We start from the raw sequence: 10,511 nt of genomic DNA, 5'->3' as shown, positions 1-10,511 counted from the left end.
AATGAATACACTGAAGTACAGTTCAATGTGACTATATCACAGAAATACAATGTTAAGTAAAAAGCAAGCTTCAAAAATATATAATTCTGATAGTTAAAATACAATAGCAATAATATTATTTTTTCACTGTTATAATAACATCAATTTGTCTTGCATTTTACAGAAGTCTATGAACAATTTTTAAAAAGCACCTCCTTACCCCATGATGTTTCTCTGACAGCTGTTAAGTAGGCAATAAGTGTGTCAACGGTTTGAGCATCACAAGGATTTCAGATCAACCAACCACTCACCAAAGAACTTGGCAGCTTTTTTATCTTGTTTTTAACACAATGATAACTCCACTCTGATGGTAACACTGTGCAGTCAATTCCTCAGAACAGGCTTTGCAAAATCAGTGGTGATTAGCAAATTAGTTAGCCAAAGCAAAGAGCTGTGCTCACTTGCCCATGACAGCCTGGAAGCCAGTTTTGATACCAGCAACAGAGCATCGAGAGTGACAAATTTCACATCGTAAGAAACAGAGCCAGGTGTTCTTCTGCAGATTGCTATCCAGTGATTGACAGGTGTGGCAAATGACATATTCCTTGATGTATCTTCATTTTTTTATTTTATTGAGAAACAAATATCTTCTTAAGACATTTCCTATCTGTTTCTGTTAGAATCTTCCTTTGATTACAAGTTGGTCATTGTCATCTATAAAACCACTTGAACCCAATTCTGCCAAGAAAAATACAAGGAGATGTTTGGACTGATGATGCAATAGTTTTTCAGATACCTGTAAAGGTGACAAAAAAAGTTTTTTTGATTCCTACTCAGAAAAATCTGTGGAGGTTTCATGACAAATTTTCTTTTCTCTCCTGCAACCGTATCTGGATTCTTTTCCCTCATGATGTTGAATACTCACTTCAGTAGCTCTTCATATGTGTAGTCCCTCTCTGAGCCTGCCCAAGCAGGGCCTGTCTGGTTACTGAATGAAATGCCATCATCTTTTTTGCTGTCTTTATCTTCTAAAGTTTCATCTTTTCTAATATTTCATCCTCATCTGGGAACGTGACAGTCTCCTTTTTCTTCTTTTCATTGCCAAGCATAATCTCAAGGTCATCCTCTGGTTCAGCTGGCTCTTAGATGTTACTTTCAATCTTGAAATCCTTTATACTCACTTCACTTCATCAATATCAAATATCTTTTTTTGTTTTGTTTTGTTTTCTTCTTTTTCTTTTGATTAAAGACATTCAGGTCATCTAGATCATCAGAAGCATCTTTCTTCCTGGCATCCTGTTCATCAGCTTCCACATCTTTGTCTTCAGTTGGTTCTGGATCTGCTTCTTTTGTCTCTCAGGGCTGGTTTCTTCTGCCTGGGCATCCCCTTCCTCATCTAACATACAAGGCTTCTTCTTCTTTTTCTTCTTGCTCATAGTAGGATCAAAAATCATCTTGTTCCCAGACATGGCTGAAGCTCCCTTGGACTCAGCATGGGTAAGAAGTGAGGCAGGTGAGCCCCAGGCCTGGCGTCAGTGCTGCTCCTTCTGATACTATTCCAAGTACCACACTAGGCTCTTGCATCAGCTGCAACCATGTGATTAAATATGCATGTTACATACAGCAGAACTAAAGAGAACACAGCTAAGTTGATGCTGGCAACACTTATTCCTTAAAGGTGGTGGAGAAAACTCAAGGGTGCATTGTATTATTCATTTCACCTTTTATACATATCTATAGCATTAAAAATAAAGACCTAATTCTTATACACAGATGTATACACACACAGAGATTCTAAGTTTTAATTTTTCCTTTAGTTAATGGAGTACTGGAGTGAACGTTGGAGTTCTTATCATGAAAGAAAACCTTATCCTTTCATGTATATTGTCCATGAAATAAAACAAAGCTTATGTGCACACACGAACTCTTATTCAGACTTAAAAAATCAAATCTGAAGAAAATAAAATAAAATGAAATGAAATGAAATCTGACACTGCTCCTCAGAGATTAAAAATGGTAAAGATACACAGTAAAGCTAAATGATACAGTTTCATTCTAAGTCTTAATTCCTAATTATTAGAAGTAAGGTCTTGTTCTGCAAGCTCCAATCCTAATTGCTAAACTTTATTTCTAGCATATGATAAATAATTTCTAGAATAAAGAGAAATCACTGTTTCGACATTATACACTGAGTACTTTTCATTCCAGTCTTGTGAGTTGCCTTGACAACCAACTCACTGGAGCACTTTCAGCACCCTGATATATCCCAACTGAATGTCACTCCAAAATTATTTTGCCTACAATAGTTAAGATTCCTTTTTAATTAAAGTTGTAACCCCCACCCTTCTCCGATTCTTTTTAGCATATCTCATTTATCCTGAATTATTTATAATAAAACAGATTTTACATAATTGTAAGTTGTACAATGAGGTAGTTTCTTCAAACATGTTTTAAAAATTAAATAACACTAGAACATAACCTTATCCTACTACACTACATCGATTTACATACAAATGAGTATTTCTCTTCACTGTATGTTTAACATCTACAAATTTAAAATGTTAGTAAAAAATAAATCAACTTGACTTCCTTTTATTTCTAAAACTGTTCTCATTATTTACCAGTGTATACTATTTTTCTGAATTATCTTTATAAATTCCTCATTTCTTAGACATATACAACTGGTAGAATGAAAATGAAAATACGTTACATTATTCAAATATGTGTTGAAAATCTCAACACAGTTTAAACAGAAACAATGATTGCCAAGATGAAATAAAATACCTTATACCAATAATCTTTAGCCAAAGATTCACTTAATAGAGGTTTTTGATTTTTAAACCAAGCATTGCAGAGTCTGTAGGTGAGACAGGATCTAAAGAAAGAAAATATTTTGTGCAAAGACCACACTTTTTGTATCAAAAATGCATTTCAGCTTTTTCCCCTGAAATATCTGTTTAAAAGTTTGTTTAGTCTGGACTTACAAATAGTGGAGAGTCAATTTATAACCAAATAGATTGGTAAGAAATCCAGATATGTGAACAGATGCTCTTGTCATTAACTAACGTGTGCAGATCAGAGGCACTGAGCACAATAGAACGATGAGGAGTTGGTGGTAGAGTGAACAAGCCTGTGAGGAAGGTCGCTGAGGTCAGCATGCAGCAGAAGGCTCCACTCTCAGTATACAGTACTTTTTGAGTATTTAGGACCTCTAAAATGAATTCTAGGGCTGGCCAGATAACTCAGTAGACCAATGCGCCTGCTTAGGCAGAAGCAGGGACCAGCGTTTGATCCCAGAATGCCCTCCGTGGCATGCTGAGACAGCGATTGAGACTGGGCATGGTGGCACGCACCTGTAATCCCAGTGCTTGGGAGGCTGAAAACAGGAGGATCACTAAGAATCTGATCTGTGGAGTGAGACCTTGTAGACCCTGTAGACCCTGTACTAAATACATATAAAATAAAATAAAATGAGTTCTCTGACTAGCATTTGCATTCCATTTCTTTCCACCACACCAATTTCCATCCAAATATATATGCAAAAGTATAATGTATCTGCATTCTTTTAATTCAGTGAATAGAGATATTTGTTCTATTAGTGTTTGTAGACAGAATATCATGTCTGCATCTTGTACAATGAATAACCACTAAGACAACAATATTCAGTGTATTTATTATTGAAACTGTGCTAGTAATTGGCTTTGAAACTGTCTCATTGCTATTTGTTTCTCAATAAAATTACTTGAAAAAGTATAACATATACCAAAATTAAGGAAGGAAAGTATTTTTCCAATTTAGCATCAACAAGATAATGAAATTACCCAGAAAATAAAGAAACTGAACATGTAAATGTGTTTAAAGCTGTCTGCTATAACAAACAATATAACCTGGTGTCCAGTAGGGCAGCAACATAAAAGAAAATATGCAAGGGCCAGGAAAGGCAATATTTAAATGCTGTTTAATTAAAAGTGAAAAAAAACTTCAGGACAGACACCTAAAGAGCTACAAAACCATCATTTGTCAAACAGAAGGTAATTTTAAAAAGTAAAACATTAAAATAGTGTGTGTATCACCACAGATTAAGAACTGAGTTAGATGTCTTCACTCTAGTTGTTTTACTTAATCTTCAAAATATCCATGAAGTGTAGAGCTTAATATCTTAATTATAAATAATGGAACTGAGTTTTGAGGAAAAGTTTTTCTCTCAAAGTGTTTTTCGTCATTGAAGAACAGATTCTCAATTTAGTTCTGATTAAGTCAACAATGAAATAATATATATTTAAAAGTTTAATTGGAAAAAAGAAGTTGAAGAACACTGACAAGCCCTATAGGTAGAGGAGATGATTGTCTCTTGTTTGGATAGTAAGGAAGAGATGATTATGCTTCAGTATCTTTCATTTATCTTCTTCACTTTTGTTTAGGAAATTAAGAGAAGAACAAAGAAACAAGAGAAATAGAACTGAAAGTTAGAACTGGAAAACAGGAAGGAATTTTTTTGATTCTAATATTCATTCACTTACTAATACATTCAAAATATGTGTGCAGGGGCTGATCAAATAGCTCAGTGGATTGAAGTGCCACCAAACAGGTGCAGGAGCCAAGGGTTCAATTCCTGAGTCAGCAGTGCTGGCTCTGCCCCCGGGGCACACTGAGATGGCAATTGAGACTGGGTGTGGTGGCATTTGCCTGTAATCCCATATCTCGGGAGACTGTAAACAGGCGGATTACTACGAGTCCAATCTAGTAGTGAGACCCTGAACACCTGTAGACCTTCCCTAAAATGCAGGGAAAAAAATGTGTATAGTGGTGAATAGAAGTTTGGAAAGTGTTGATTCTAAGACTGAAATATTCATTGGAAGAATAAAGAATCAAGGTTTTGTTTTAAAGAGAAAGGGTGCAAAGTTTTTGAGTGGCTTTTTAAAGATCCCAAAGCAGAAAGCATATATTTTATATCCAATGTGTTGCTCAAATAAGATATACATATAGAAATAGTTTGTAAACTGCAATGGTCTTGTCCAGAAGTAACAAATCAGACAAATTAGCACTTTACAGAATAGGGTACTCTGCTCTGCATGGAGTAAGGCCCCAAATACTGTTCAAGACCATTGTGTAAACTGTGCTCTATGTTGAATGAGGGAGAGGCAGAGAGAGTAGTTCCTATTGGAATCCACAGTCATTTCATTTAAATACAGACATTTGATTTTAAAAAGAGAATGAAGAGTTTCTTAATAGCAAAGAAAAAAATGCAAAAATAAGCAGAAACATTTAGTAAACTCAATGAGTTCAGATAAAAGTGTTCACTTCATCAAAATATTTTGAGAAAAGTTGATAGATGATTAATAGATAGATAGACAGATACAAAGACAAGGAGAGAGAGAGAGAGAGAGAGAGAGAGAGAGAGAGAGAGAGAGAGAGAGAGAGAGATTGGATGGTAGACAAAGGGTGTGATCCAACTGGTTAAACTTGAGCTCTACATTCACACTGCCTGAATGGCTCTGTCTGGAGCCACTACTCCACAGACAAAAATCCTAGGGGGCAATGAATAGATGGGTGAGCAGGTCATCTCAGCTGCTCCACTGTCTCGCAGTCAGTGTAGAAGGAAGAGAGAGAGGTTTGATCTGCGCCACAGCTCTGCTCCTCCTCTGCCTCTGCTGTTCTCCACCCCACCATGAACTGCTGTGGTATCCTTGGAGCCAGCGGAGTATGGACTGAAACCCCCACTAACTGTGAGCTAAATAAACCTTTCCTTCCTTCATTTTGGGTGGCGGGCATTTGTCACAGCAACAAGAGAAAAGTAACTGAGACAACGGTTTTAGGAAGAAACTTTAGGGTGTCCTTGAAGCTTAAATTATTTCTGTATGACAGAAAGTCAGTGAGATGGCTAAAGGTGAGGTTTGAAAACGTTAGAAATGTCCAGGTTTTCAGACCTTTGTAATTGAAAAGAAAAGAATCCACAAGGTCAATGATTGAGTGACCTGTCTAAAGTCAAATCAGACATAAACAGTAGTTCAGGTCCCCTACCACTGTCAAGAGTTACTTATTTCCTATAATTTACAGTTCTAAAACAGTTCTGTTATTTAGAAAGTCCTTTCCTGTCTGCCTCCGACTGACCCAGTTTTTTACATGTAACATCAGTTTTACCTGCTCCGACTATCATATAAATCGAAACGCTGGCTTCTGTCCTTGTTCCTTCCATGTGAAATGTATTTCTGAAGTTAATAGAAGTTCTTCCCTATTTTGCTTTAAAAAATAATTGATGTGTAATTCTCCATTTTGTAAATATAATGAAGTTTTTCAAACTCAGTTTCCCGTTACAGACATGTGGGTTGTTTCTAGTTTAAAACAGCTGTGTGCATGCATTTACCATGCATAAAGCTGATTTTAAAAAAACTGTGAACAGTCCTTATCTGGACATATACTTTTAGGGCTCTTGCTTGAATAACTAAATGCATAATTACTAAATAACAGAATAGATTCATATTTAATCCTGTGAGAATCTGCCAGATAATTTTCCAGAGTGGTCATACAATCTTACACTCTTCCTGTCTATGTACTAGAAATGCATTTACTTCCAATTATTGCCAAGATTTGATGTTATAAGCTGTTAGAATTTTAGCCATCACCACACAGTGCTCTCAGTATCCCAGGTACGTCAGCGGGTAGATCCATCTGTTTGGGTTAGCTGGTACCACAACACACATGTGAGGGGATCACATTGTAAAAAGAAAAGGTGCCCTTTGGATCAGGGTTTTAAAGGTTTCTGCCCATGAATAACTGACCAGGTCACTGTGGACCTGAGACAACCAGGTAGCCAATCCTGGAGTGCACACAGTGGGGCAACACTGCTCCCCTCAAGGCCAGGAAATTAAAAGAGAAGAAAAGGAGAGGAAGCTGAGTTTCCATTGTCCCTTTGCTTCCAGTACCTTAAAGATCTCACCTAAGCCCCAGAACCTAAAGGCTCTCCCAAAATGCCACCCTGGGGACCTCAGCTCTAACATACAGGCCTTTGAGTACTGTTCAAGAGCCAAACTACAGCACAACTCATCAAAATCTGATCTCTATGGTTGTTAGGTCTTGATTAATCTTTCTTAGGGTCTTGGCACAGTGAGGGTCTCCTTGTCAATTGTATTATTTATTTTCTAGTCTCTAAATTTTTTATAAAGATGTTTTTAAGTTTACTTTGCTAAGTGTGTGGATGTGGTGCTGTGTACATTGTGTTCAAAGAAGTCATTTGCAACATACAAAATAATTTTAAAGTGTCCTTCAAAAAAATGTTTTAGGGGGCTGATGAGATGGCTCAGTGGTCTAAAGCACCTACTTAGAACAAGCTTAGCAAAGCACAGGGACCACAGTTCAATTCCCCAGCACCACATGCCAGCCAGCCCCTCCTGGTGGGCTGAGCTGACCACACACACACACACACACACACACACACACACACACACACACATAAATAAAATTTAAAAAATAAAAATAAAAAATGTTTTAAATTTAAAATTAAAGTCAAATCTATTGAGGTGAATTTTTTATAATATAATATGATATATAGCATATATGCTAGCACAACATGCTTTAATAGCCATAATATTTGTCCACATTTCATGTCTGTACAGTCTATTTAATCAATCTTTTATTTTTTATGTAAATAAAATGTAAGACACAAAAGTGAAATTTTACTTCCTCACTCTCAGATTAGTATTTTAAATATTTTGTATCTGCATCTGTAATAAACTTAATACAATATTTTTATTTAAGTAGTCAGTTGCTTTTTAAAGAAATATCTCTGTGAGTACAACTTCTGGTGTTTTTTATTCCTTCCTGTAGATTTGGCAACATTTTCCTTAAGCCTGAAAAATCTTTCAGCATTTTTTGTAATGCAAATCATAAACACAAGTTTTTTCAGCTTTCATTTATATATAAGAATGTTTATTTTTGCTTTCACTTTTGAAGTGAACTTTTACTGAGTATACAAAGCTGAATTAAAGGGGTTTATTTTCTTGTGCCACTATTAGAAGTCCTTTTACTTCAGGTCTGCACTGTTGCTGATGTGTTTTTGTTTTGACAATGTGTTTGATTATATTTGAAGTATCTTTTAATAAATACAGAGCTCTAGGCAGGCAGCTGTGTTAGGCCTCTGTGCAGTCTCCAGTCACTACGGTTTATGAGCTAGAAAAGAATGCTTCTACGAGTTAGAAAGTCAGAAGTTTGACACAGGCCAGACTGGGCTAGAACTGTTGTTTTGCTGGGCCTCCAGGCCATTCTGCAGCCACTACAAGGGGTTCCTCTGCGAGCTCTTCCTGATTCTCAGGCCAGCCTACACTCAGTGCCAGAGGGTCCTTTGCTCCATCTTCAAAGCCAACGATCTTGATGACATCCCTTCTGCATCGGATCAGCCTGGTCTTCCTTTCGGCCTACCTCTTATGTTTCTGGTTCCTTCTTTATCTTTTGCTTTGGCTCTGTTTTACTTTCTTCTTATTTGGGCCCACCTAGATCATACCCAAGACAATTTTTCTGTTTTAATGTTAGTTAATGATCAACATTACTGCCATCTGCTCCATCTATTTACTTTGTCATATAACCTAACAGGTTCACAAATGACGGGTGGTACAACTCGAACACTTTTGAAGAGCACATTCTTTCTACTTAGTGTAAGATTTGTTGAGTCTCCCTGCTCCCATTTTGAGTGAAGTGTAAGCCTTTGCTCCCATTCCTCTCCCTGGACCCACTCCAATTCAATTATGGCAAGTATCTTCTACTTATATTAAAACCACATTATACAGTGTGGTTTTTTGTTTGTTTTTTTACTTAAGCCACCACACAGAATTCAGAATACTCAAGAGAAAAATCTCCCAGTAAGCAGCCTATGTTTGTCCCTCTGGTGTTCCTTCCTCTTTCTTGATACCTAGTGGCTCCTCCGCTTTGTTTTGCTTTCGGTTCTGCAGACTTCTGCTGCCTTCTTCTGGTACCAAAGGTTCTGGGTATTCACCCAGCTGAGATTGCCTTGATTCGGTCTGTATTACTGAAGGACAATTTCACTAATTATACAGCCACATACAGACAGTTGCTTGCCTCCTGAAATGCTAAACTCTTCTCATAAGCAGCCCAAAGTCATCTCTGAAAGTAGGGAACTACTCATTTAACCCAGAAAATGTCACAAGAACTTGTACATCAAAAGATTCAAATATTCACATTGACTTCAAAAGCACCGTGAAATTTCCAAGGCCTCCCAGGGCTGCACAGCCAAAGAGCTGGACCTTTGGACAACGCCCCATTACCAGAGAGATGCACACCACTGCGTGATTAGTGTGGAGCTCAAATGTGGCCCCAGGCCCAACACTGTGGCTGCACACAGAGTCAGTGCTCAATTCTCATTGCATGTGCTTGAAAATGCACAGACTACCACTGTGTTAAAGGTGTAGATGAAGAACCTTTGGCTGATCAAGACATCTGGCTGAATGGAGCATACAAGACTTTGTGGCATCCACAGTACTCGCAGCCACACTGACCCATGCATGGCTCCTTGGGCGCTGTGAGACCATCTTCTCAGAAAAGAAAAGTGTATTGCTCCCTAATGGAAAGGAGACACTGTATATAAGAAACAGATATCCCAGGAGAGGCTGGTTAAACTGAAATGTATGGTCTTGGAATTACTTCATGATGAAATAAAAGCATTAAACAAAAATAACAAAAAACAAATCATAAAACTTCCTTCTGGCCATCACAGTTCTTATGAGAAACCTACTGCATTTGAATTGTTATTTCTGTGTAGGTTTGTATAGTGCTCGTGTTTACATTAAGATTCTTCTTATACTTTAGTTTTCAGAAGATTGATCCTGGGCCAGGGACATAGCTCAGCAGTCTAAGTGCCTTTCTGGTAAGTGCAAGGACCTGGGAAACTGGGCGTGGTGGCACATGCCTGTAATCCCAGCACTAGGGAGGCTAAAACAGGAAGATCACTAGGAGTCCAGGCTGCATAGTGAGACACTGAACCAAGTACATAAATCCAAACATTAAAAGAATATATTGATGCTGATGTGCGGGTGCAAATTTCTTCAACTTTATTATGCTGCTGGCTTATAATTAGCTTCTTTAATCTGTAAATTTATAGCATTTACCAAATCTGAACAATTTCATATTTTCTTAGATTCATTCTTTCCTCTCTTTTTGGAACATAATATAATAAAGTTATACTTTTCTTTTTCTTTCTTCTGTTTTTCACTCTTTTTGTTTCCTTTCTTCTTTAGTGCCACATGTCTCCAAGTCTGCTAATTTATTCTCTTCATCCATTTTCTCTCAGATGTTCACTTTGGGAACTACTACTACTCTGTCTCCAGATTCACTGATCTTCTCTTCTGCCTTCATTTTCCTATTGACCCGAGTTTCTTTTCACCATTGTAGTCACTGTGCTTTTCAGTTTTACAACTTGGGATTTGCCCATGCACTTCCTATTTCTCTATGGCAGTGTTTTATTTCTTACTGGGACTTCCCATCTTTTGTTTTCCCAAACATGTTAAGGGGTCCTTGAAATATAT

General features: G+C 37.3%; 1 pseudogene; it reads right to left on the bottom strand.

The window, feature by feature from the left end:
- Positions 1 to 409: 409 nt before the first annotated feature.
- Positions 410 to 1,448, bottom strand: LOC101580336 (annotated as a pseudogene).
- Between the last annotated feature and the right edge of the window lie 9,063 nt (positions 1,449 to 10,511).

Source organism: Octodon degus, unplaced genomic scaffold (genome assembly GCF_000260255.1).
Source record: "Octodon degus isolate 3935 unplaced genomic scaffold, OctDeg1.0 scaffold00046, whole genome shotgun sequence".
NCBI classification, from domain to species: domain Eukaryota; kingdom Metazoa; phylum Chordata; class Mammalia; order Rodentia; family Octodontidae; genus Octodon; species Octodon degus.
This window is presented reverse-complemented; position numbering and strand designations above follow the sequence as displayed.